The 22684-nt window shown below is 44.0% G+C and overlaps 1 protein-coding gene across 2 annotated transcripts in view; it reads right to left on the bottom strand.

Annotated features, from left to right (window-relative positions):
* Nucleotides 1-16760, bottom strand: part of SLC2A9 (solute carrier family 2 member 9) — an 87989-nt gene extending 71229 nt beyond the window's left edge. The window contains exon 1 of one of the 2 annotated variants that reach the window (XM_083698336.1): nucleotides 16702-16760. The gene's annotated coding sequence lies outside the window, so the exon portion shown is untranslated. Of the gene's footprint in view, nucleotides 1-10143; nucleotides 10160-16701 lie in introns of those variants that run through there. The other variant, XM_083698335.1, reaches the window with a different exon arrangement.
* Between the last annotated feature and the right edge of the window lie 5924 nt (nucleotides 16761-22684).

Below are 22684 nucleotides of genomic sequence, written 5' to 3' on the forward strand. Positions count from 1 at the left end.
CATGGGTTAAGTAAGAACATTGTGTACTATATCAGTTTTACTTCTGACTGTTCTGCGGGTGAGAGGCCCTACCTGCCTGAGGAGGGGGAAAGGGGTGAGATCTTGCTAGCTGCTTTAAGTACCAAGTAATGCTTTCCTGGATGAAACCGGTGTTCTAGCTCCATAGTTCCTAGGCCCAATTTTGGTACTGAAACTGCCTTGGGCACATAGCTGTCAACCGTCCCTTATTTGGCGGGAAACTCCCTTATCCCAGCTCCGTGTCCTGCTGCTGTCCCTTATTGATGATGTCCCTTAAATTTCCCGGGTTTCAAAGGAAGCAGCTCCTCTCCTTCCCTGCCAGCCAGGGAGGAGGGAGGCTCCAACTGTGTTGCTTGACTGCGTTGCTCACCCAATAAGGAGTCTAAGAACGACTGGGGGGTGGAGCTTGCATGCCTTGTGCCGATCAAATTGGCCGTGTTGCCTGGGGACTCGCCTTTGCTCAGTGCTTCCCAGCGGAGAGGTGACGGTGGTTTTCCTTGCTGCATCCCCTTTGCCGGGTTGCTGCGCTGTGGGAACCACCACTTGAGGCTTTGTTTGGTTGCTGGCTGGGCTTTCTGCCTTTGGCTTGGAGGAGCTCAGAAGGTGAACATACCTGTGTCCGGAAAATCCCTTATTTTGGCTGCTGATCCCTTATTTTCGAGGCTGCTGGTCTCTTATTTTCAAATCTGTAAGTTGACAGCTATGCTTGGGCATCCTGTATGATGGCCTTTGTCAGAAGAGAGACTGGGGGAGTATTTTAGGATGTGTGCAAGTTTAGATTGTTTATGTTTTATTCTAATTATCTCTCTTTTTAAGTTGCTTTGAGTTTCACCTTTACCCCCAAAAAGTAGCTAATAAATAAAATTATTATTATTATTATTATTATTATTATTATTAATAGTGTCAGCCTGAAATCTGTTTTTAGGCTGAAAAGTCAAACCAAAACAGACCTGACAGTGACAAGCAGAAACTTGGGCATAGATCACCAGCTGCATCTGCTGCCTAGCTAGCTTTTGAATCATGACAGTTATCACAGCCCAAAATTAGCATAGGACTCTTTGTTCTTATCCTGCCAGAAGATTGCGCTGAAAGGATCTGGCTATCCACTTCTCATTGCAAAGCCTCATAAAGTTTATATTGATCAGTTTGTTCCTGTGATGAAATTCCATAAAATAATTACTACCTCTTTCCTGGTATCTAATTAGACACAACTGAGCTAAGGATTAAGACACATGTTCTGCCTGGCTGTAGGAAAGTAAACAGTAAACAGGAAATATGAAGCAACTCCTGAATGGATCCCTAAGTGACCGTCCTTTACTTTAATAGCATGAGTACAACCTTCTCTTGCTTCCTATCAAGATGATCAGTCAGCCACGGTCAGTATGCAATTTCCCCCCTCCTAACTTTTTTCATGGATCTCCCCCCATTGGTCAGAATTAAAGAAAGCCAAACCCATTCACACATATGGAAGGAAGCAAGGGGGAACTTTGCTAATATGGTATCCTGAGTGAGAAAAAATTTGGGGGGGCGTGTGTGCGCACACTCACTCACAGACACACGTTGCAGTGGCTCCAGTGGGGCTGGAGAAGTACAAAGTTGTCTACTTGGAGGTGGTACTGCAGTGGCACGGAGGAGAGCTGCCTACCCAGTCCAGCACACAAGGAGATTCCAAGGGGCCCCTCCAGCCCTGATGTGCCCAGGGCACACAAACTGGGGTCAGGGAAGGGCCCTCCTGGCTGCACCTCACAAATCCTCTGAAGTGGGGGCCTGGCACTTGCCTCCAATGCTCAGTGGAGGAGGAAGGGGGTGCTGTGGGGGCGGGTTGCCCAAGGTGTCACCACTGAGGGGGGTGACAAAATGCCAGGCAGCACTCACTCTGGGGCCTGCAGCGCGCCCAAGCCATGTGTCTCTCCGCCCGCTGCCTCACCCTCAGCTGTAGTGTGGCTGAGTGGGAGGAGGCAGGCAGACTCCTCAGAGGCCCCATGGAGTGTCCTTCCCCGGCTCTTCCTGCCCCACAGGCGGCTGGCCCTGCCCCTGGGCACAGGGCACACAATCGGCTTGCTCCGCTGCTGCCCATGCCATCCCTTCACCTCTGGAAGCGCCCCCAGGATTGGGACCTCCCTGGTGGCTGCAGCTCCCTCAAGTGGTACCTGAGCCTGGTCCAGGAAAACAAGTCTCCTGGCTGTAGCAGAGACACCGAGAGAGGAGGAGAGGAGGAAGAAGCAGTGACCAGAACAGCTGCACCACCTCTGACCATGAGGTGTCTCGTTGTCCGTAGGTAGGCCTCAGGGTGCTCCCTTAGCTTGGCGCCCTGTGCAGGTGTGTACCAGCCGCACCACTCTAATTCCAGCACCAGTGCGGAAGGAAGGAAGGAAGGAAAGAAAGAAAGAGAGAAGGAGGGAGAGAGGGAAAAAGCAAGCAAGCACCAATGCACACTTTGTTTGCTTTTCCCTTTGTTGGGTGTATGGATTTTTTTTAAGAGTGTGGGTGGGGCCACATGATAAGTTATTTGATGGGACTGTGAAATATTGAAAGATGATGTCTACTGAATGATTTGCAAGGTGGGAGGAGGAATTATCAAATGAGAACCTGGTTGCTTATTACCCTTATTGAAAGCAGCCATGTGCAAGTAAAGCTCAAGCAGGACTGCTCAGGTGTTACTCTAAATTTATGTTGGGGGGGGGGTGACATTTGTGCCTGCTGCCCCCTTCGCTGGCCCTGTTCTGCATGCACAGCAGAATGAAGTAGGAAACATGAAAGGTACTGTGGACTGTGCCTGCAGCTCACAGGGTTTCTTGCAAGTTCGAAAAGCAAAACAAAACAGCTCACACTTCAAGGAGAAAGATTTTCTTTTAAGCTACTTCTTGCTCTGCTAGCTTTCTGCTTGCATGTTCTTTGCTTAGCGTGAGAGAAAATTAAAAACCCTGATTCCCACTTATGACCTGAAGCAATCTTAGGGCTGCATCTTTAAATGTGCCAAGGCTGACACTGGTTTTCCTAGCTTGTCAGAATATATCAACCTAATTCTTGGCTACAAAGCAAATCTTAATATATAATACTCCCTTCTCTCTTCTTTCTACTCTTTCTTCCTTTATTATTTTTTACAGAAAATAGGAATGGTGAGGAAAAAGAAAAGCTGCTGTCAAAAATGCTTTTGTTTTCATGATGCAGAGAAATCCTGGGGAAAACCACCACAGAAGACTTCTCTAGTGCTGTTTGTGACATCTTCATTCAAGCATAACATGTTTTTATTCCCTCCAGAACAACTCTTTGAAAAATGGCTTTTGGTAAGATTCTTGAGCGCCATTACCCACATCTTCTCCTCCCGCTGGTAATGTTTAGAAGAAGGAATGCACGCTGAGACACCATCATGTTCCGTGTATCCCCGTCCCTCTGAAGGATTTGGATAAACTGTGAAGCAGGTTCTGGTCTAACTCTCCTTTTCTACCTCCTTTTAACTGGTAATTGCTGCCACTGTTTCTTTCTGGAGGAAACACCTGGGAAGTGTACTGGGTTACTTTCCTTGGTCTCCCCTTCGGTCTTGTCTCACAGCCTTGTTGCACAAGCAGATGGCTAAGCCTGAAGGCACAGAAGCTCCTGAGTTTGCCATATCCCCAGTCAGAGCAGATCTCCAAATGGAGAGCATTTAGGATTCAGGATACACAGTAACAAAAGAGGAAGTGGTCCAACAGCACAAATGAAAACAAAAAAGATCCACTTTGACCTTAATGCAGTGAAGCTGATCCATTAGGGCAGGCTTCCTCAAACTCAGCCCCCCCCCCAGATGTTTTGAGACTACAGTTCCCATCATCCCTGACCACTGGTCCTGCTAGCTAGGGATCATGGGAGTTGTAGGCCAAAAACATCCAGAGGGCCGAATTTGAGGAAGCCTGGGTTAGGGCAAGTGGGGCACTGCCCATCAGCTATCCCTCCTTAGTCTTGGCTTTTCCTTTATAGAATGCAGTAGCAAGAAAGATGAGGGCAAAACGAGAATTAGCTGGCTCTGCCTGCCATTGGCTCTAGCGCCACCTACTGTTGGGCTCCCACCGGGCATCATCCACTACTGATTTTATAGGGATGTGGGTGATGCTGTGGTCTAAACCACTGAGCCTCTTGGGCTTGCTGATTGGAAGGTTGGCGGTTTGAATCCCCACAATGGAGTGAGCTCCCGTTGCTCTGTCCCAGCTCCTGCCAACCTAGCAATTAAAAAACATGCCAGTACATGTAGAAAAATAGGTACTGCTGCTGTGGAAAGGTAAATGGCGTTTCCGTGAGCTCTGGCACTCGTCATGGTCCTCCGTGCACCAGAAGCGTTTTAGTCATGCTGGCCACATGACCCGGAAAACTGTCTGTGGACAAATGTCGGCTCCCTAGGCCTGAAAGCGAGATGAGTGCTGTAATCCCATAGTCGCCTTTGACTGGACTTAACCATACTGATTTTATTATATTTGGAAAAAATGCAAGCCGGTCTAAACTCATTGGTATTTATGAGGGACAATAAATTGGATATGGACTTAGTCCTACTTAATAGTCATGCCATTGGTACGCTAACCATGATAGACTTACGCCCTGCTGATTTCAACAGGTCTGATCCAACTCAACTTAAATTTTGTAGTGTAAAGATGTCCTAATAATTTGCCTCGCAGGCTGGCCACCAGAGAATCACTGAATTATATGATGCAGTACTTAAAAGAAGAAGTGTGCATGTCAAGCAATGTAAACGTGCAGATATGGAGCAAAAGAAGCAAGACACTAAAACCAGAAAGTTTTCTGCTGTAAAGTGAACAAGCAAAGCAGAGCACAGAACTTGCTGTTGTGTGCCTGAAGAATTTTTGCTTATGTTGTGGAAGAAGGCCAGCACACATGATAAATGACTTTATCTTGTTTAAAGATTTATTGCAGGCTACCCTAGCATTACATGCCCATAACTTTATTATATCTAATTGTGCAGCTTGTGATTTTATTTCCTGTAAGCATATGTAGAGATAGATAATATATCCTAACTGAGTTTCCTTTGGTTCCTAATTCAAGAAAAGGGACAGAGAACTGTTTGCTATCAAGAACAGTTAAGTCCCTAGGAGTCTGACTAGGAAAAAAGACAATAAACTGTTGAATTTAACTGAATATGTACTGTGTGTTGTGTACAACACAGAACATTGTTGACTCTGAACCAGACATACAGAATGCTAAATTCAATATTCAATGGCTTCATTGAGAAACTCAGTCTTTGTGAATCCCGATGTCTGCAACTGCCCTGATCTGAAACTCCTGACCTAGACCAATGTGTAGATCGGAACTTAGACCACAACCCTAAACACAGTCACCTGGAAGTAAGTCTCATTCAACTACCTTCTACATGCCTCTCAAGGCAATTTACATATGTACCATAAAAATAACTAAAATGTTTTTAAAGTGTGTGTTTTTTTAAATGTGCCTGATGATTGATTTGATTTCCTTCACCATACAGGCTGTGGTTCCCTCTTTCTTCTCTGATTCGGGCAAAGAGTGAGGATCACTTGAGGACTCGGAGGGGGGAATGAGCCCTGATGAGATGGGAGACCCAGAGGCTACCCCCTCCCAGCCTATGGCGAGTGAGCAGCGCCCAGAGGCTGTGACAGAGCAAGAGGAGGAAGAGGAGGTGCACCTGGTGATGTCTTCCGGAGGGAGGAGGTTCCTTAAGAGATCCCTGAAGAGAGGAGAAGAGAGAACCCCACCCCAAGAGAAGTGCCTGTCTCCAGGCCAGGAATTCCCGCAGAGAGGGGGGCTCTCGTGAGTAATTGAGCAATCCCCAGCTCTGCTTTAAAGTTTGATGAGTAGGTGGAGAAACTTGTTGGAACAACTCGGTGTCTTCCATGCATTCCTGGAGTCTTGCTACTACTCGTGAACTCTTGAACCTTGGTCTTTGTTCTTGGTCCAGATTTATTGGTGTTACTCTTCTGCCTTGTAAGAGCACTATCCCTAGAATTTTCATTTACTTTGCCACTGAGTTTTTGAACAGTTAAACTGCTGCAATAAAAGTTTACTACTTTACTTTGAAGTAAGCATCTCTGTGATCTGGGCTTTGAAGATAAGATTCAGACAAATTATAGTCAAGAATGTTGTTGTTGTTGTTGTTTAGTCATTTAGTCGTGTCCGACTCTTCGTGACCCCCTGGACCAGAGCACGCCAGGCCCTCCTGTCTTCCACTGCCTCCCGCAGTTTGGTCAGACTCATGCTGGTAGCTTCGAGAACACTGTCCAACCATTTCGTCCTCTGTCGTCCCCTTCTCCTTGTGCCCTCCATCTTTCCCAACATCAGGGTCTTTTCCGGGGAGTCTTCTCTTCTCATGAGGTGGCCAAAGTATTGGAGTCTCAGCTTCAGGATCTGTCCTTCCAGGGAGCACTCAGGGCTGATTTCCTTCAAAATGGAGAGGTTTGATCTTCTTGCAGTCCATGGGACTCTCAAGAGTCTCCTCCAGCACCATAATTCAAAAGCATCAATTCTTCGGCGATCAGCCTTCTTTATGCTCCAGCTTTCACTTCCATACATCACTACTGGGAAAACCATAGCTTTAATTATATGGACCTTTGTTGGCAAGGAGATGTCTCTGCTTTTTAAGATGCTGTCTAGGTTTGTCATTGATTTTCTCCCAAGGAGCAGGCGTCTTTTAATTTCGTGGGTGCTATCACCATCTGCAGTGATCATGGAGCCCAAGAAAGTAAAATCTCTCACTGCCTCCATTTCTTCCCCTTCTATTTGCCAGGAGGTGATGGGACCAGTGGCCATGATCTTTGTTTTTTTGATGTTGAGCTTCAGACCATATTTTGCACTCTCCTCTTTCACCCTCAATAAAAGGTTATTTAATTCCTCCTCACTTTCTGCCATCAAGGTTGTGTCATCTGCATATCTGAGGTTGTTGATATTTCTTCCGACGATCTTAATTCCAGCTTGGGATTCATCCAGCCCAGCCTTTAGCATGATGAATTCTGCATATAAGTTAAATAAGCAGGGAGACAATATACAGCCTTTTCGTACTCCTTTCCCAATTTTGAACCAATCAGTTGTTCCATATCCAGTTCTAACTGTAGCTTCTTGTCCCACATAGAGATTTCTCAGCAGATAGATGAGGTGATCAGGCACTCCCATTTCTTTAAGAACTTGCCATAATTTGCTGTGGTCGACACAGTCAAAGGCTTTTGCATCAGAAGTAGATGTCTTTCTGGAACTCTCTAGCTTTCTCCATAATCCAGCGCATGTTTGCAATTTGGTCTCTGATTCCTATGCCCCTTCGAAATCCAGGTTGCACTTCTGGGAATTCTTGGTCCACGTACTGCTTGAGCCTACCTTGTAGAATTTTACAGTCAAGAATAGGTGGGTCCTAATATATCAAGTGTCCAAGGCCACAATAAAGAGGTGCATCTTCCGCATAGGACAAAAAATACACAATGAAAGTTGTAGACACACCGCTGTGGGGAAGAAACTCCATAACTTAGACACTGCCATAAGATTGCCACCCACAACATCTGCAGAGAATCCCCCCACCCCAACTTAACCTACTGCTGATGTCACAGCATTCTGCATTTCCCCACACCCAGTTCCCATCATTTGCTGTGGCTGCTGCTGAAGCATCCAGAGACCATATTCCATAGAAGCTCCTACCTAGGAGAAAGCCGCCCACAGAACTTCACTTTGGGGGCAACACAGAAATGTTCATGAATTCATCCATGCATGCCACAAAAGAACCCTATTGCATTCATGACAGATGCAGTAAGAATAATGAAATAAATTCATAGAATTGTAGAGCTGGAAGGGACCAGAAGTTGTCCCCAAAATTGATATGCCTCACCTGCTCTACTTTTAAAGATGCAGAACGGGATCCATTGTTCATAGAATCACAGAACTGAAGAGTTGGAATGGACATTGAGGATAATCTAGTCCAACCCCCTGCAATGCAAGAATCTCAAAGCATCCATTACAGATGGCCAACCAACTTCTGCTTCAAAACCTCCCATGAGGAGAGTCCACAACCTGCTGAGGGAGTCTGTTCCACTGTCAAACAACTCTTACTGTCAGAAAGTTCTTCCCAATGCTTAATGGGTAATGTCTTTCTTGTAGCTTGAATCCACTGGTTTGAGGAGAAAACAAGCTTGTTCCATTTTCCATGTGACAGCCCTTTAGGTACTTGAATATGACCATAGTATCTCCTCTGTCTCCTCCTTTCCAGGCTAAACATACTGAACTCCCTCAACTGTTTCTCATAAGGCTTGGTTTCCAGATCCTTGATCCTCTGCACACATTCCAGCTTGTCAATATCCTTCTTCACTTGTGGTGCCCAGAACTGGACACAGTATTCCAGGTGGGTCTGACCAAGGCAGAATAGAGTGGTACCATGACTTCCCTTGTTCTGGACACTATACTTCTGTTGATGCTAGAATAACATTAGCTTTCTTTTTGCTGCTACATCTCACTGTTGAGTCATGTTAAGCTTGTGGTCTACTAAGATGCCTAGATTCTTCTCACATGTACTACTGGCAAGCCAGGTGTCCCCCATCTTATATTTGTAAAGCTGGTTCTTCCTGTCGAAGTGTAAAAACTTACTTGTCCCTATTGAAATTTTATTTTGTTAGTTTGAGTCCATGGCTCCCTTGACCAACCACATTCTTTCTGTGGCTCCACTGGGGGACCCACTTAAACTAGGGGTTTCATTACAAGATGCACAAAAGTGGGGATTCTCCCGTTCCCCCTCACCCCTGCCCTGCCCTGCCCTGCCCCGTCCCACCCCACTCCTTTTCGATGCCGTTTTTGGCGTGTGTGTAAGTGGGAACACACATGCTGACAGGAACCCGAGCAATGCAGGCACCAGATCAGGGATGGAAACAACCATCTCCCCCCAAAATGGCGCACACAAGCCACTTCTCCCTCCCTCATTGGAGAGATCTCAGCCTGCATCCCTCTTCCCACAGCAGCGACCCCTTCACACCCAGCACAGGCTCTCTGAGGTGCAGATTTACTCCCAAGTAAAAGCTTTTTTTCTCCATTATGCCGCCTCACGCAGCAGATCAGAGGGGCACCATTAACACTCCCTCCCGCCAGCAGTCATTATCAGCTGGCCTGACCCAGCCAAAGCAGCCAAACAGCAGCAGATCAAAAAGGCAGAAAGCCTCTGAGAAGCAAGAAGACACTGAAGATTGCTGGCTTACCTACACATTAACACCAGACAAGGGCAATCTCTAGTTAGGGACACCAGCAGAGGCATACTTTCCCCTTCTACGGGACATGCTTGTGCTCTACCTGACTCTGAGCTTGTGGAAGGAGCCTCTATGTAAGAGCACCAGAAATGGAGAGCGGGGGGGGGGGGGGACTAGGAACCTGGGACTGGGAGGCAGTGAGGAAGAGGAGGACTCTAGGAAGCAAGACCACTGCAAGGGAAAGACATAGGCTCCTCTGAACGTTCCTTGGAGAGAAAGGGAGAGAGATAATAATGTAGGAATATATGGGCTGCAAGTTAATGAAAGGATGCCTCTGACCCCGGGGCTCCCTTGGATGCTCCTCAAGTCTCCCCAGGGCACCGCGGCACACTGGTTGACAACCAATATGTTAAGGCTATCTTGAATTCCGATTCTGAGATCAATCAACTGGGATGGCTTTCAACTTCCCCCCTGCAGAAGTATTAAAGAAACTGGAACTAAACTGTAGCAACTATTAAAGTGTTAAAAGATCTGCAAGCTCTATTATTTTATTTTGTGCTACTTATTGGTGTTGCAAGTCCCCCATATTATGACGGAAAAATGATGAAAGAACAGCATATCTCCTATTCTGTCTTTGCAAATTTAGCAGCACTTAAAAGGATAAAGTAACATTTTGTAAACTCTTGAACACATCCCTGAAGAAACTCACGGGCAGCCTGGTTCTATATGTGTTTACTCAGAAGTAAGCCTTACTGAGTTCAGTAGGGACATACTGCCAAGTAACTGCATATCAAATTTTAAACATAGATTTTTTTTAATCTGATGAAATATCAGTTTTACTTTAACTTATTTATAGTAGGAAGATATAGTTGTTTTATTTATTCATATTTATATGACTGTAGACACACATTCTCATTCATACATTCATATTTACATATAATATATTAACCATTCTTACCTTATAAGGCCAGGAACAGAATACATAAGTAACTCTTCAGAAATGAAATGTGCCTGGGAAGCTCTCAACTGCTATAATTCTGATCACATGAGTGTTGCTAATAGCATTTGAGAAAAGAAAATGCATCCTATTGCTCCTCTTTCCTCCTTTCTGGCTTTCAGAAGGCTTTTTGGCAATTATTTTCCAATTCCCCTACTGGGCATAACAGCCATCATTCACTCATACCTTCCTATTAAGGCTCTAGCAGCTTTAAGGAATGTTCAGCTACCTTCAGAAACCCTTTCCACAATCAATAAAGGAAACACGACTGAAGAATCACACCCTCATTTAGGTTGCAGGCTCAAAAATATTTAAAAAATTCCTTAAACTTCACCATCCACACCACACACTGAAATTGTGGAGAGAAATTTTTGACAAACATTATGAATTTTGGGACCTAGACTACTAAAATGTTTTGTGAAAATCCTCATGGTTTTGGTCAACTCAGCTTCACCATCTTTAGCTTAACCTTGGGATCCATTTATTTCAATAAGTTTAAAACTATTTGATTTATGAGTTGCAGTTCACTGTATGACAGCAGTGGCGTAGCGTGGGTTATCAGCACCCGGGGCAAGGCAAGTAATTTGCGCCCCCTAACCCATGGATTTGCGCCCCCTAACCCGTGGATGTGCGCCCCCTAACCCATGGATTTCCCTAACCCCCAGATGTTGCGCCCGGTGCGGCCGGCCCCCCCTGCACCCCCCACGCTACGCCCTTGTATGACAGTATCCCCAGGGTCTTGGAGGCTAAATTAGAAATGATAATAAATTGGCAGCAAGCCACATTGCAGTCCACAAAGGCGGCACAAAAGATGGGAAGATAATGGCAATGGTGCTCTGCAGAACTTTTATCTGCCCCATACATTTAGATTTGAAGGGGGGCGGCCCAAAGCATTTTGGCACAAGGTGAACCACAAAATGGCGGCAGGGGGGCTGCCAGAGAAGGAGAGGTGAGTGAAGATCTATGTTGGGAACAAGGCAGAGAATCAAATCAACCTTCCATGAGGCACTGGGCAAGGGGAAGGAGTCCAGTCTGAATCACGTTGGTCAGGTGAAGACTCCAAGAGACACCAGGGGGCAGCCTCCATCATTTCCTTCGTAGGGGTGGTTGGAGACCAGCTGCCCCATCCAGAAGGTGGCAGATGCAACTACCTAGGAATGTGCCACAGACGTCATTGCATTCGCCAGGAATCAGATATTCTACTCCTGTTGATCCTGCCGCCTAAGGTGGTTTGGTTGCCTCACCTTGCCTCTTGGGTGGGCCGGCCCTAGATTTGACAACGGTCTTGCAATTTTTATTTAGTGCTCCACTGAAAAATATGCTTTCAGAGTCTTCAAATGCTGTTCATATTTGAAGTAAGAAGTATTTATATTAGCATGAGAAATATGGCCCCTTCAAGCTCAGGAGCATAGATGCCACTTTCAGCCTGCAAAACATTTTGGACTAGCAAACAAGATATGAAGGATTAAAGTTTGATAACTCAGGGCATGTCTGAAAAGGCAATGACTGTACCACTCATGTGGCTTCAATCCAATAAATACTAGAGCTCCTGGCTTAAATGGGCACTCAAAGTAAGTAGCATATTTACTGGAACAGGAATACAAGGCCTTACCATTAAACCAGCCATTCAGCAACGCTGTACCACGAATGTTGCCACCATGCTTTCTGCCAACTCTCCATATCATCCTCTAGAACTACCTGCTGTTTGGGAATCGTTCTTGCCTCTCCCTATTTATTTTTGCGCAGAGACTATAATCAGAACCTGCATGGCTGAAACAATAATTTAATTGATGTGTTCATTATACCTACACCCCATTCCTCCTTCAAAGAACCTCGCAGCAGTTCCTGCAAGCCTTAACAGATGTCAGGCCCTGGTGGAGGCCTTGACAAATGTGTGGCGGAGGGGTTTGACCCAGGAGATGGGGCAGCGATTATGGGGTTTTCTGCCACCCACAAGACAGGAACCGGGATGTGGGGAGGGGAGGAATGGCCACAGCTACCACAGCTGGAGAATGGATATGCAGGATGCATTAGAGGAAGAGGCTGTTCAAGGAAAGCACAGGCTGGTCGAATCTTTGCCAGCTTGTGTCCTAGAACCAGGAGGGGCTTGGAGAGGGAAGAGAAGTGATGGCTTCCATGGAAGAGAAGCCTCAGGTTGCACACGAACACCCCATCAGAGGAAGGTGATATGAGTAAAAAAACTGCTCCTTTTCCCTTATGGGGCACCAAGAGCCCATATAGTCCTTCTGTGGGTTCTCTATCGGTAGGTGAAAATAACAGAGACCAACCAGAGAATATTGAGAAGCAAAGCAGCTAGTAAGCCTGATCTTTATTAACTGTTGCAACAGGGTGCCCCCTTCACATGCAGGAGAGAGGAGGAGGACCTAGAGCAAAGGTGTGCCCGCCCTTATACAGACATTTTAAATTGCCCGCCCTGGAGTCCAAGACCACCCCCAGAAACATCATACCTACATCACAGAAGGGGTGTAGCCCAAGACCATCCCCCAGATACGTCATACCTTCATCTCAGAAAAGGCGGTCTACAGCAGAAAACTGAGTGCGTTGTTTTTACCCTGTCTGCCAGGTTACCTGTTAATGGTCACTTGACTGGATTACCTGGGGAGTCTGGCTATTCTTTTGTAATGATAATACTTAATTCTTGAGCCAGGTCACAGGCTCACCCTAGTCACACCTTAAATGTGCCCTTAAGGCAGGATTTGTGAGGACAGAGACAATGGGGAGGTTTCTGCATTTCCTTCGACCTTGTAGAGAAATATTTGAGGTGACTGAAAGAGTCAAAATGGCTTTAGGACTTTTCCTATGGCTTTCAGACATGTGGTTTATATATTTATATATGTGTTTGCTTGGTACATTTATGAACATTTATTATATATATATATCTAAGACCTAACAATTCTTATCACAAAGTTCAATATGCTTGCTGTGGTGGGAGGTCGCAGTCCCTCTGATGCTGCAGAGCACAGACCTGGGAGCAGCTGCCTAGAGGCTGGGAGAGTCTTGCATGTGTGTCCAGGGCACCGCGGGAGTTGCTGTGAGGCAGGCGTTTGTCAATAAAGAATTAACTGTCAGGCGTGTGTCTTCCTTGGCTGGGGGGTGTGTGTGTGTGTGCCTAGGACAATGTATTATGGCTATATATATATATATGACTTTTTGTAATACATTAGAATAAAATAGCAAACTAGTCTAAACGAAAACAAAGAATCAAGAGAGAAAGAGAAAAAAGAAGAATGATATAAAGTCCTCCCTCACAGGTAGATCTTTGTTTGTCTCACACAGAGAAAGGTGAGCCCTCCCAGCTCTCACCTGAGAGCCTTCCTTTCTCCTCCCACCTGGGAGTTCTTCCCTTCCTTCCATGCCTCTCACACAAGGTCCTTCATCAAGCTCATACCAAGAACTGACTTAGTTGGTCTTTAAGGTGCTACTGGAAGGATTTTTTTTTTTTTGTCTTCATCTGCATGTTAACCAGGCCTTAAGCCTGGGTTGGGGATCACACACAATACAAAAAACCGGGATGAAAAAGCAAAAGAGAAAGAGAAAGAAACAATAGAGACACGGAGACAGAAGGGGGGAGAGGAAGCAAAGGAAGCTGAAGGGGTTAAGCATTAACAAAATTTCCAAAAGAGGTACTTCCTATTTTCCATTGGGTTTATGCCATTGGAACCATTGGTCAAAACGAATGTCTGTCTACTCCACTTCTGTCAGACACATTTCCTCTAAGTTAAAGCATCTCACAGTCATTCATTTCAGTTCCTGATGTGAAAATAAAAAGTTCAATGTCCATAATGCCTAATGCCTAATTATAATTTCCTTTAATAAAATCATTTGTGCAGACCTAAACAATTTTCCCTAGGTGGGGGAATTTCTGCCCACTTAATTAATGTACTTAATTAATGAACTTCCAGCCATTGTGGCCAGTGCTCAGTCAATCTGTCCTGCCTTCAAGAGACACAGCTTCGTCAAAATACATCTCTAAAGGACTGCTTTAAGTCCCCTTTACATTAAAAAGTATTGTAAGCCCAAGGGTTACAATACAATCATGGCCATGCAATACAATCAGAAGTAAGACCCACTGGGGAAGGGTGTGTACATGGAAGATTGCAGTATTGGTCTCCTTTGCATTCCGCGTAACTTAAAAAAACACGATTCGGCTTATTCTGCAAGCAAAGTGACACTTTTTATTAAAAGTTTACATTTGTGGAGAAGATTTTTCCCAAATAGTAACTATATTCATGATTTGCTGATATGTTACTTATCTAAGCAACTGATCCGGTGTCTTTTTAACATGACTTCAGGAAACTGCCACTCAGCACAAAAGAGTTTTATCTGGCAGATGAAAGCAGGATCACCTATCACACTATGTTAATACAGTAATGGCATTGCACTGCAAGTTGCATCCCACACCCAATCTTTTCTTTAAAAAAAAAGGATGGCAGAGGAAAATGTAGATAACAGCCAAAGACACTGTGAACAAAATCAAGATCCAAATCGGGTTGTGTTTAAACCAGAAAAATCAAAGGGAGGCAAATCAACGTTTTCCCATAGTACTCAGATAAGGTGCTACACATTATTAATTTTTTTCCCTCCAAAACCAGGGTGGAGTGACATGACCAGTGGCAAACATTTGCTATGCAACAAAGAAATGCAAAGACCTTTTCACTTTTGGAAAAATGTATGGAAATAAGAGGTCAACAGTTCTGGTAAACGGAACTGTCATACTTGTCTATTGTTTCTCTCACTGCTAGGGCTAACTGTAGAGCAGAATATGTTTAAAATGAATACAATGAAATTATAATTCCAGGCAGTTCTGGAACACACTGAATTGAATGCAGTAGCAGCCAAGAGCAACAGCTATCTAGTGAGGGCTATAGATATTTCTGGTAGGGGCACCTCCCAGTGCCTCAGGTGAGTAGCAAAGGCTGGCATAGATTTCTGCAAGAGCGCTCTGTAAAGACTCGAAACTGAGGCACATCTGATGAGCCATGGAAGTTTATTTTTTGCTCAAGGTTTGTCTCCTACATACCCCAAAGCAACCTACTGTGGTAGTGTTGGACTTTGATTGGGAAGATGAGAGTTCATATCACTATTAAGCCACGATAGAAATTAGGGTGTGTTTCATGATCCCCCCACATAGTCCCACTTTTGATGGTGAAATGGTCCCCTCATTCCCCTTTATCTGGCATGATAAAAGGGCTAATTTGATAAGCCACTGCATTTAAAAGAGGCTTTCATTGGGCAGGGATTTGGCTGTCAACAAAACCAATAGGACTGTAAACAGTCAATTAATTTTAATGATATCTGAATTTACCAGCAGGCTATTAGACAGAATGTGCTCATTAATGGTCCCTTCCTGGATGTCACCAGCCCATACCAATTAACTGATCTTTAGGCATTTGTGTGTCTTATGAGGCTTCCACGGTTGCCCAGGCAAAGTGTGGTTGTAAGATCCCACAGATATCACCCATACAAGTTAAGCAGATTAATATTGACCAAGAAAAAAATTCTTTACAAATTGGGTTTATGCCATTTAGATTGCTTACTGTTGAGAAGCTGGATGTTTTTATGGAGGCGAGGATGGTGGTAAGAGACTTTACAGCTTGATTTTACCACAACCCCCGCCCCTAGAATTTATGGTTTGATTTTCTCCAATATTGTTGAAGACAATCAAATAGGAGGTCAAATAGGAGGTTATGCTTATATCAGTAAAGGTAAGGCTGTTTGGATTTAGAATGCTTTTTAGCTACAATATGTACAAGCTACTAAAACTATATATTTTTTAACAAAAGCTGAAGTAAAAACTGAAAGAGACTAAAAATATATCCCTTTAATTTAACTGACATGGTACCATAAACTTAGCAGCATGGCAGGATCTAAATTTGACATTAATTGTAACATGTACCAATACTAATAGAACAAATGGATTAATGAAATAGAAAAAGACCACAAAATTTGAAGGATCGGTAAATACAGCATTGCTAAACAAAGGGAAAGGAGGACAGACAGAAACCTAAACACAAGATTATTGAGCAAAGGTTTAAAAAGCAGTTATTACTTAACATTTTCATCAGATCACTTAAAATTTCTTTGCATAACGTGAAGTCGTTTCCTCCCATAATGTCCCATTTTAGGGTGACCAAGAACCCAACATGGGAACAGATGAAAAGATGAGCTGATACAGAAAGGAAGAGGCTTATTCTTAAGGGGCAGAGAGCACATTTGGCCCCCAACTGGAGACATTTCCAAACTGTGTCTCCGAATTGGTCCTTGTGAATGCATGGCTGCCATGAATATATATGGGAAAATAATGACATGCTTCACCAGTGGCTGAGAAAATGCAGGCAGCCCTCACTGAAAGGGAACTGCAAGCAATGCACATCTCACCCCTGGCAATCTGCAAGCCTTAGCCCCACACAGAAGCCCCACCCACTGTAATAATGAGAAATAAAAACAGGAATTTAGTAGAATTGAAGTCTGACAGACTGCATACTTGCCAGCACTTACTTTTTCTTTTTCAGTCCTTGTTCCTTTGCATCCCTTGTTCTTCAGACGAAAGTCTCTCTGCCATTCTTCCCAAGATGTGTCACGCTCTTTTATACATCTCTCCTCAGAGGGTTAAATGACCTTAATTTCAGTGACCTGGTTGGCTGAGCAATGCAATACGCCCACATTCTCTTTCTCCAAGGGCAAATCTTTCATTTGAGGTTTTTATCAGAGGTTGGGTGGCCATCTGCCATGGACGCTTTAGCTGAGATTCCTGCATAGCAGGGGGTTGGACTAGATGGCCACGGGGTAGCTTCCAAATCTACAGTTCCATGTCTTTATGAAATGGAGACAGAAGTCTCTTTGGCTCAGTGTTCCTTGACCCACAAGAGTACTTCTACTCTCACATTCTTTTCTCCTAGAAGTAGATCACGTATCCTCGAAATATTTTTTCTTGTGTTGCTTGGCATGGATATACGAGGAAGTTGGCTCAGCTGTGAGAAGACAAATTCATTACAGGAGATTGGTTCGTTATTCACCCAACTGGGTAGCACTCTTACATTCTTTACATTTTTAAAGAAAGTAAAACAAGTTGTGTGTATTCTATATGTTCTAGGTAATTTTCCAGTTGATATTATTTTTACCAGGGACTGACTTAATTTTCAGAACATGAACATGAACATTTCCAATTTCAAAAACTGGAAATGCTTAATCTTTCACCTTTATTTCACCTAGAAGCAGTCACATCATCTAAAGGTCATTTTTCTTGGGCCTGAGGTATGAGGACTTGGGAGGTGGCTCAGTAGAGACAAGACAAATCAGTTACTAAAGACTGATTTACTACCCATTTGAATAGCTCTCCTACAGTCATTAAACATTTTTTTACAGAAAAAACAATATTAATGATATGTTCTGGGCAATTTTCCCATTGATATAAATTTCACCAATTACTGGTTTGATTCTCAAACCATGAACCCACCCCTGCTGAGAACAATGCAATGTTTTGTATTATGCAATTAGAGTGTATAAAGTTTAGACAAATTACAAAGGCAGACTTTCATAACTTTATGATGGCTGTGCAGGACACCCCACCTCTAAATGTAGAAAGTTTCTATCAAAGGCAGTATCAGACCAGGTTCTCGAAACTTTATTCAGATATTTTACCTGAGGAGAAACCTCCAAATTTGTTTCTTTAAAAAAATGATTGAAGTGACATTTCAGGGACAATGCTCACTTTAATCAGCAGTATAAAATTAATCCACGCCAACAGTATAAAACTTGTACATTCATAAATGACAGGATTCCCAATATTTATGGATCTTACATAAAGGTTGAAGAGATATTATTGTAGTATCCTCCCAAAAGGGGCTGGTGTCCAGCATGCATAATTCAATGATTAAAAAACCCCCTGCCAATTTAATGTTGGCTGAAGCACCGCAAAAAAGGGGAACTTGGAAGCCAGGTTTATATCTGCCTTATATAAAAAGGTAAAAGGTAAAGGACCCCTGGGCGGTTCAGTTCAGTCCAAGGCAACTATGGGGTGTGGCGCTCATCCTGCTTTCAAGCCAAGGGAGCCGGCCTTTGTCCACAAACAGCTTTCCAGGTCATGTGGCCAGCATGACTAAACTGCTTCTGGTGCAGCTGGACATTGTGATGGAAACCAGAGCGCATGGAAACACCATTTACCTTCCCACCAGAGTGGTACCTATTTATCTACTTGCACTGGCGTGCTTTCGAACTGCTGGGTTGGCAGGAGCTGGGACAAAGCAACAGGAGCTCACCACATCGTGGGGATTTGAACCACTGACCTTCTGATCAGCAAGCCCAAGAGGCTCGGTGGTTTAGACAACAGCGCCACCTGTGTCCCTCAGATATACCCCACGGTCCTCACAGATTTTGTGCAATGCTTACAACTTAACTCTCCATGCACGCACAATTTGACATCACATTTTAAGCTCATAGCCAGATAGGGAGGATGAAGCACTTGGATCCAGCAAATATGCCCCATATTATCCTGGTCCTATACTGCATTTTCTTCTAGAAAAAAGGTGCCGGTACTGTGTACCCTTGAGTACCCCCAGAAAAAAGCAGTGGTCTTCCTACATTGCCAGAGGGATTCTCTTGTGAGTTGCACCATACCTGTTTGTTGCTCACATCAGTAGCTGGCAGGATGGCTTAACGGGGGGAAATATGCGGGGCTCAGGGGATCTCCTTTTTGCAGGTGAGGTGAGAGTGGTGCTGCCAGGGGTGCTAGTGGCTTGGTGTGCTGTGTTTAGCTGTATTTCCTAGCACCATTGCGATTAATGATGATACTAGGCATGAAAAATAACAAAGCAAGTTTTTAACACACTTAGGGTTGGGTGTGTGTGTTGGGGACAGAGCTGCAATATGGCACAAGCTGGTGGTTGATGGGGGTGGGGGCGCATGTGGTTGTGAGATGTAGTTTCCCACAACAGATTCTCAGGTTTCCAAATGGGCCACAAAAGGTTGGTCATTCCTCATCTAATCATTGCCCCACGCTGTCATATTATCCCACTGTCAAAAGGAAAGGCATTGCACATATTATCCACTAGGTGGCTTCCCCTGTGGGCATAATTTTAAATATGCGCAAACCAATGAAAGTGGACCTTCCTCAACAAGCCTAAATTAAGCCCATCAGTAGTTTTCTCCAAATTTGGAAAAGAATATACAATGTCCCTTTGTGAAAATTATAGTGTCAATGCGCCAAATTTCAGCACTTTACAAATTGTTTTTCCCGTGGTATTTTTTATTAGGCCAGTGTAAAATTTGGCACATTCATAGACCCCATCATACAGATGTATTTCATTGTGCAATACCATGCATGCTTTCCTTATCTATTGTTTGTATATGTTATATTGGCTGAATCTTTATTCTGTTACATTGAAAACTAAAAAAGAAAAGAAAAGTGTGTGTGTGTGGTGGTGGGGATTAGGTAGAACATATTAAGGGAAAATCTAATCTGGATATTACCAAAGCATGCCTGACTGTGGTCAGGTCAGAACTCCCCCCACAAAAGATTCAGCTGAAGAATAAGCCGGTAAAAGGCACTCTCGTGTCTTGCCTGCCTCCTCCTCCAGCAGCAGAGGCAGACCCAGAATAACTCCCAGGCGATGTGCTTCAAGGGGAGTGAAACTCCGTCCAGAACAGCCTTGATACAGAATGAGGAAAGGGCAACATTTCAATTTCTCTCACTTTCTCCTTTTTCCAATCTGAAGTACAGTTCTTCATATTTTAACACCAGTTTGCAATTTTTAAAAATAGTCCCCAAGAAAATTAATCAGCGAATCTTTCCCACTATTGCATATTTCTGTGCATTTTTGCCTAATATGCACTTCTTCTTTTTGCAAAGCAATGTCCTCTAATATAATGCATTTTTGTATGTTGTCATAATGAATAAATGTATTTTAATGGACATTTTCCTGCTAGCATATTCATTTTTGTACACGTTACTAGGTTGGACAGCTCTATTGCAAAATTCAGAGACGTCCAATTTTTGAAGCGTGGCTGTGTTTTGGTTTGCATATTATTATTTCAGTACAAATAAGTACAAATAAGGTAGGTTCACTTTTAAATGCAAACTGAATCTTATTTCTCCCCCATCTTTATCCAAACGTGGCTCAGTCCCAGCCCCAGCCAATGGTACTGCTATCTTGTCTAAATTAAGATTCAGTTTGTTTATTAGTCCAGATCTTTGCTGATCTCAAGATTTTCATTGCCTTTCTCAGTCTGAAGGAAAGAGGGATAGAAATATATACCAAGACACTTCCAACTCATCTACTGTGTGTGTGTGTGTGTGTGTGTGTGTGTGTGTGTGTTGTTTAGGCTTTTATATCTGTGCTGTTAAAGTTTCTCAAATAAAGCCAAGTTCCAAAGCTGTTTTTTCCCAAAGCTGTAGAATTCCTCCATGCCTTTGCCACCAATAATTTTCCTTCTAGGAAAAATACAATCATTAAATTTTCATTGTCTCCTTCAAAGAACCCAAGAACAGTGTTGTTTTTGGATCCTTATATATTAGTTGAAAAGTTATTTGTTGACATACTTACTCCAAAGAGAACTGTTTGTGGAAATATCAGCCTGCAGAATCATACGCCTCCAACATTTTTGGTCTTGTGAAGATGCCTCCTTTTTGCAAAGGCTTTTGCAAAATCTTTATGGATTTTCCTATATGCTTACTATGACAGATCCTAATGGCTTCTAATCAAGATTCTGTTTCGCTGCTGTTCCTCAGTTTTGGAACCCAAACTTTACCCCTATACAATTGTTAACCCTGCTAGTGTCTCTGTAGATTCCCATAATGGTTGTTAATGGTTGGACTGCCTGATATTTATGAATGGGTTTCTAATAAAATGTATGACCTGATGTGTTTGCCTTCCGCTGACTGGATCTTGCCTCATTTTATCCTTTAAATGGTCTCAAGAGAGATGAACGATGCCATTTCCTTTACTTACACGGCTCTCTCACTTAAAATAGTTTATGGTGTAGGAAAGTTTGCATTGGGGACCTTTGTGGGGCCAATTTCTTTGGCCTTTTCATCTGCACACGAAAAGTAACTTTTAGAAAAGGGTTCTCCTATTACCTTACTGGTTGTGCCTTTCACCATCAAGAATGATTTAGCCCTGACCTTACTTCCCACATATTTAGGATACCTCAAATCTAGCTATGGTTTATTTTTATATGCATTAAAGTTGGTAATAAATTTAAATGAGCTGGGAAGAGTCAAAATACTGTATTTTGTTAGAGATCCCCAATCCCTCTTTGCTCCACTTTTATTTCCCTTCTTTTGTTTCCCTTGTGTATGGAAAAGTTGGACAATGTTTCCATAGTTTTCCTTGGAATATTCATAGGAAACACATGCAACAGGCATATCACCTCAGGGATCAGTCACAATATTCAATTCAAAGTATTCAATTGCTTTAGTTTTTGTATAATTGCTTTTTTATAATTGCCCCAAAGTTCATGTTCTTTCATTTTTCTAAGTTCTTTGCCAAAGAAACTCCAGCGGGTGCAGAATGCTGCAGCGAGGCTCCTCACGGGGTCTCTGCATGGGAGCATATTCATCCAGTGCTTTTCAAGCTGCACTGGCTCCCGGTGGAGTACAGGGTCAGATTTAAGGTGCTGCTTTTGACCTTTAAAGGCCTTCATGGCCTAGGACCCTCGTGCCTACAGGACCACCGCTCCCGGTATGCCCCACGGAGGACCTTAAGGTCCATAAATAGCAACACCCTAGTGGTCCTGGGACGGGACGCGGGTGGCGCTGTGGGTAAAAGCCTCAGCGCCTAGGGTTTGCCGATCGAAAGGTCGGCGGTTCAAATCCCTGCGGCGGGGTGCGCTCCCGTTGCTCGGTCCCAGCGCCTGCCAACCTAGCAGTTCGAAAGCACCCTCGGGTGCAAGTAGATAAATAGGGACCGCTTTCTAGCGGGAAGGTAAACGGCGTTTCCATGTGCAGCTCTGGCTCGCCAGAGCAGCGATGTCACGCTGGCCACGTGACCCGGAAGTGTCTTCGGACAGCGCTGGCCCCTGGCCCAGTGAGATGGGCGCACAACCCCAGAGTCTGGCAAGACTGGCCCGTACGGGCAGGGGTACCTTTACCTTTACCTTTAGTGGTCCTGGGCCCTAAGGAAGTTACATTAGCTTCAAACAGAGCCAGGGCCTTTTCAACACTGGCTCCGGCTTGGTGGAACGCTCTGCCTCATGAGATCAGGGCCCTGCAGGATCAGATTTCTTTCTGCAGGGCCTGTAAGACAGAGTTGTTTCACCTGGCCTTTGGCTTGGAGCCAATTTGATTCCCTCCCCCTCTTTCTTCTTTCTTTTTCCTTTTTCCTTTCTCCTCCTGTGATGAGGCTGCATTTTAATATTTTAATGTTTCAATATTTTAATGTTGTATTTTAATCTTGTTTTTAAGTTGTATTCGTTCAGCTTGTTTTTATTATTGCTTCTTAGTCGCCCTGATCCCAGCCTTGGCTGGGGAGGGCGGGGTATACAT

The sequence above is a fragment of the Podarcis gaigeae genome (genome assembly GCF_964106915.1).
Source record: "Podarcis gaigeae genome assembly, chromosome: 9".
Taxonomy (NCBI): Eukaryota; Metazoa; Chordata; class Lepidosauria; order Squamata; family Lacertidae; genus Podarcis; species Podarcis gaigeae.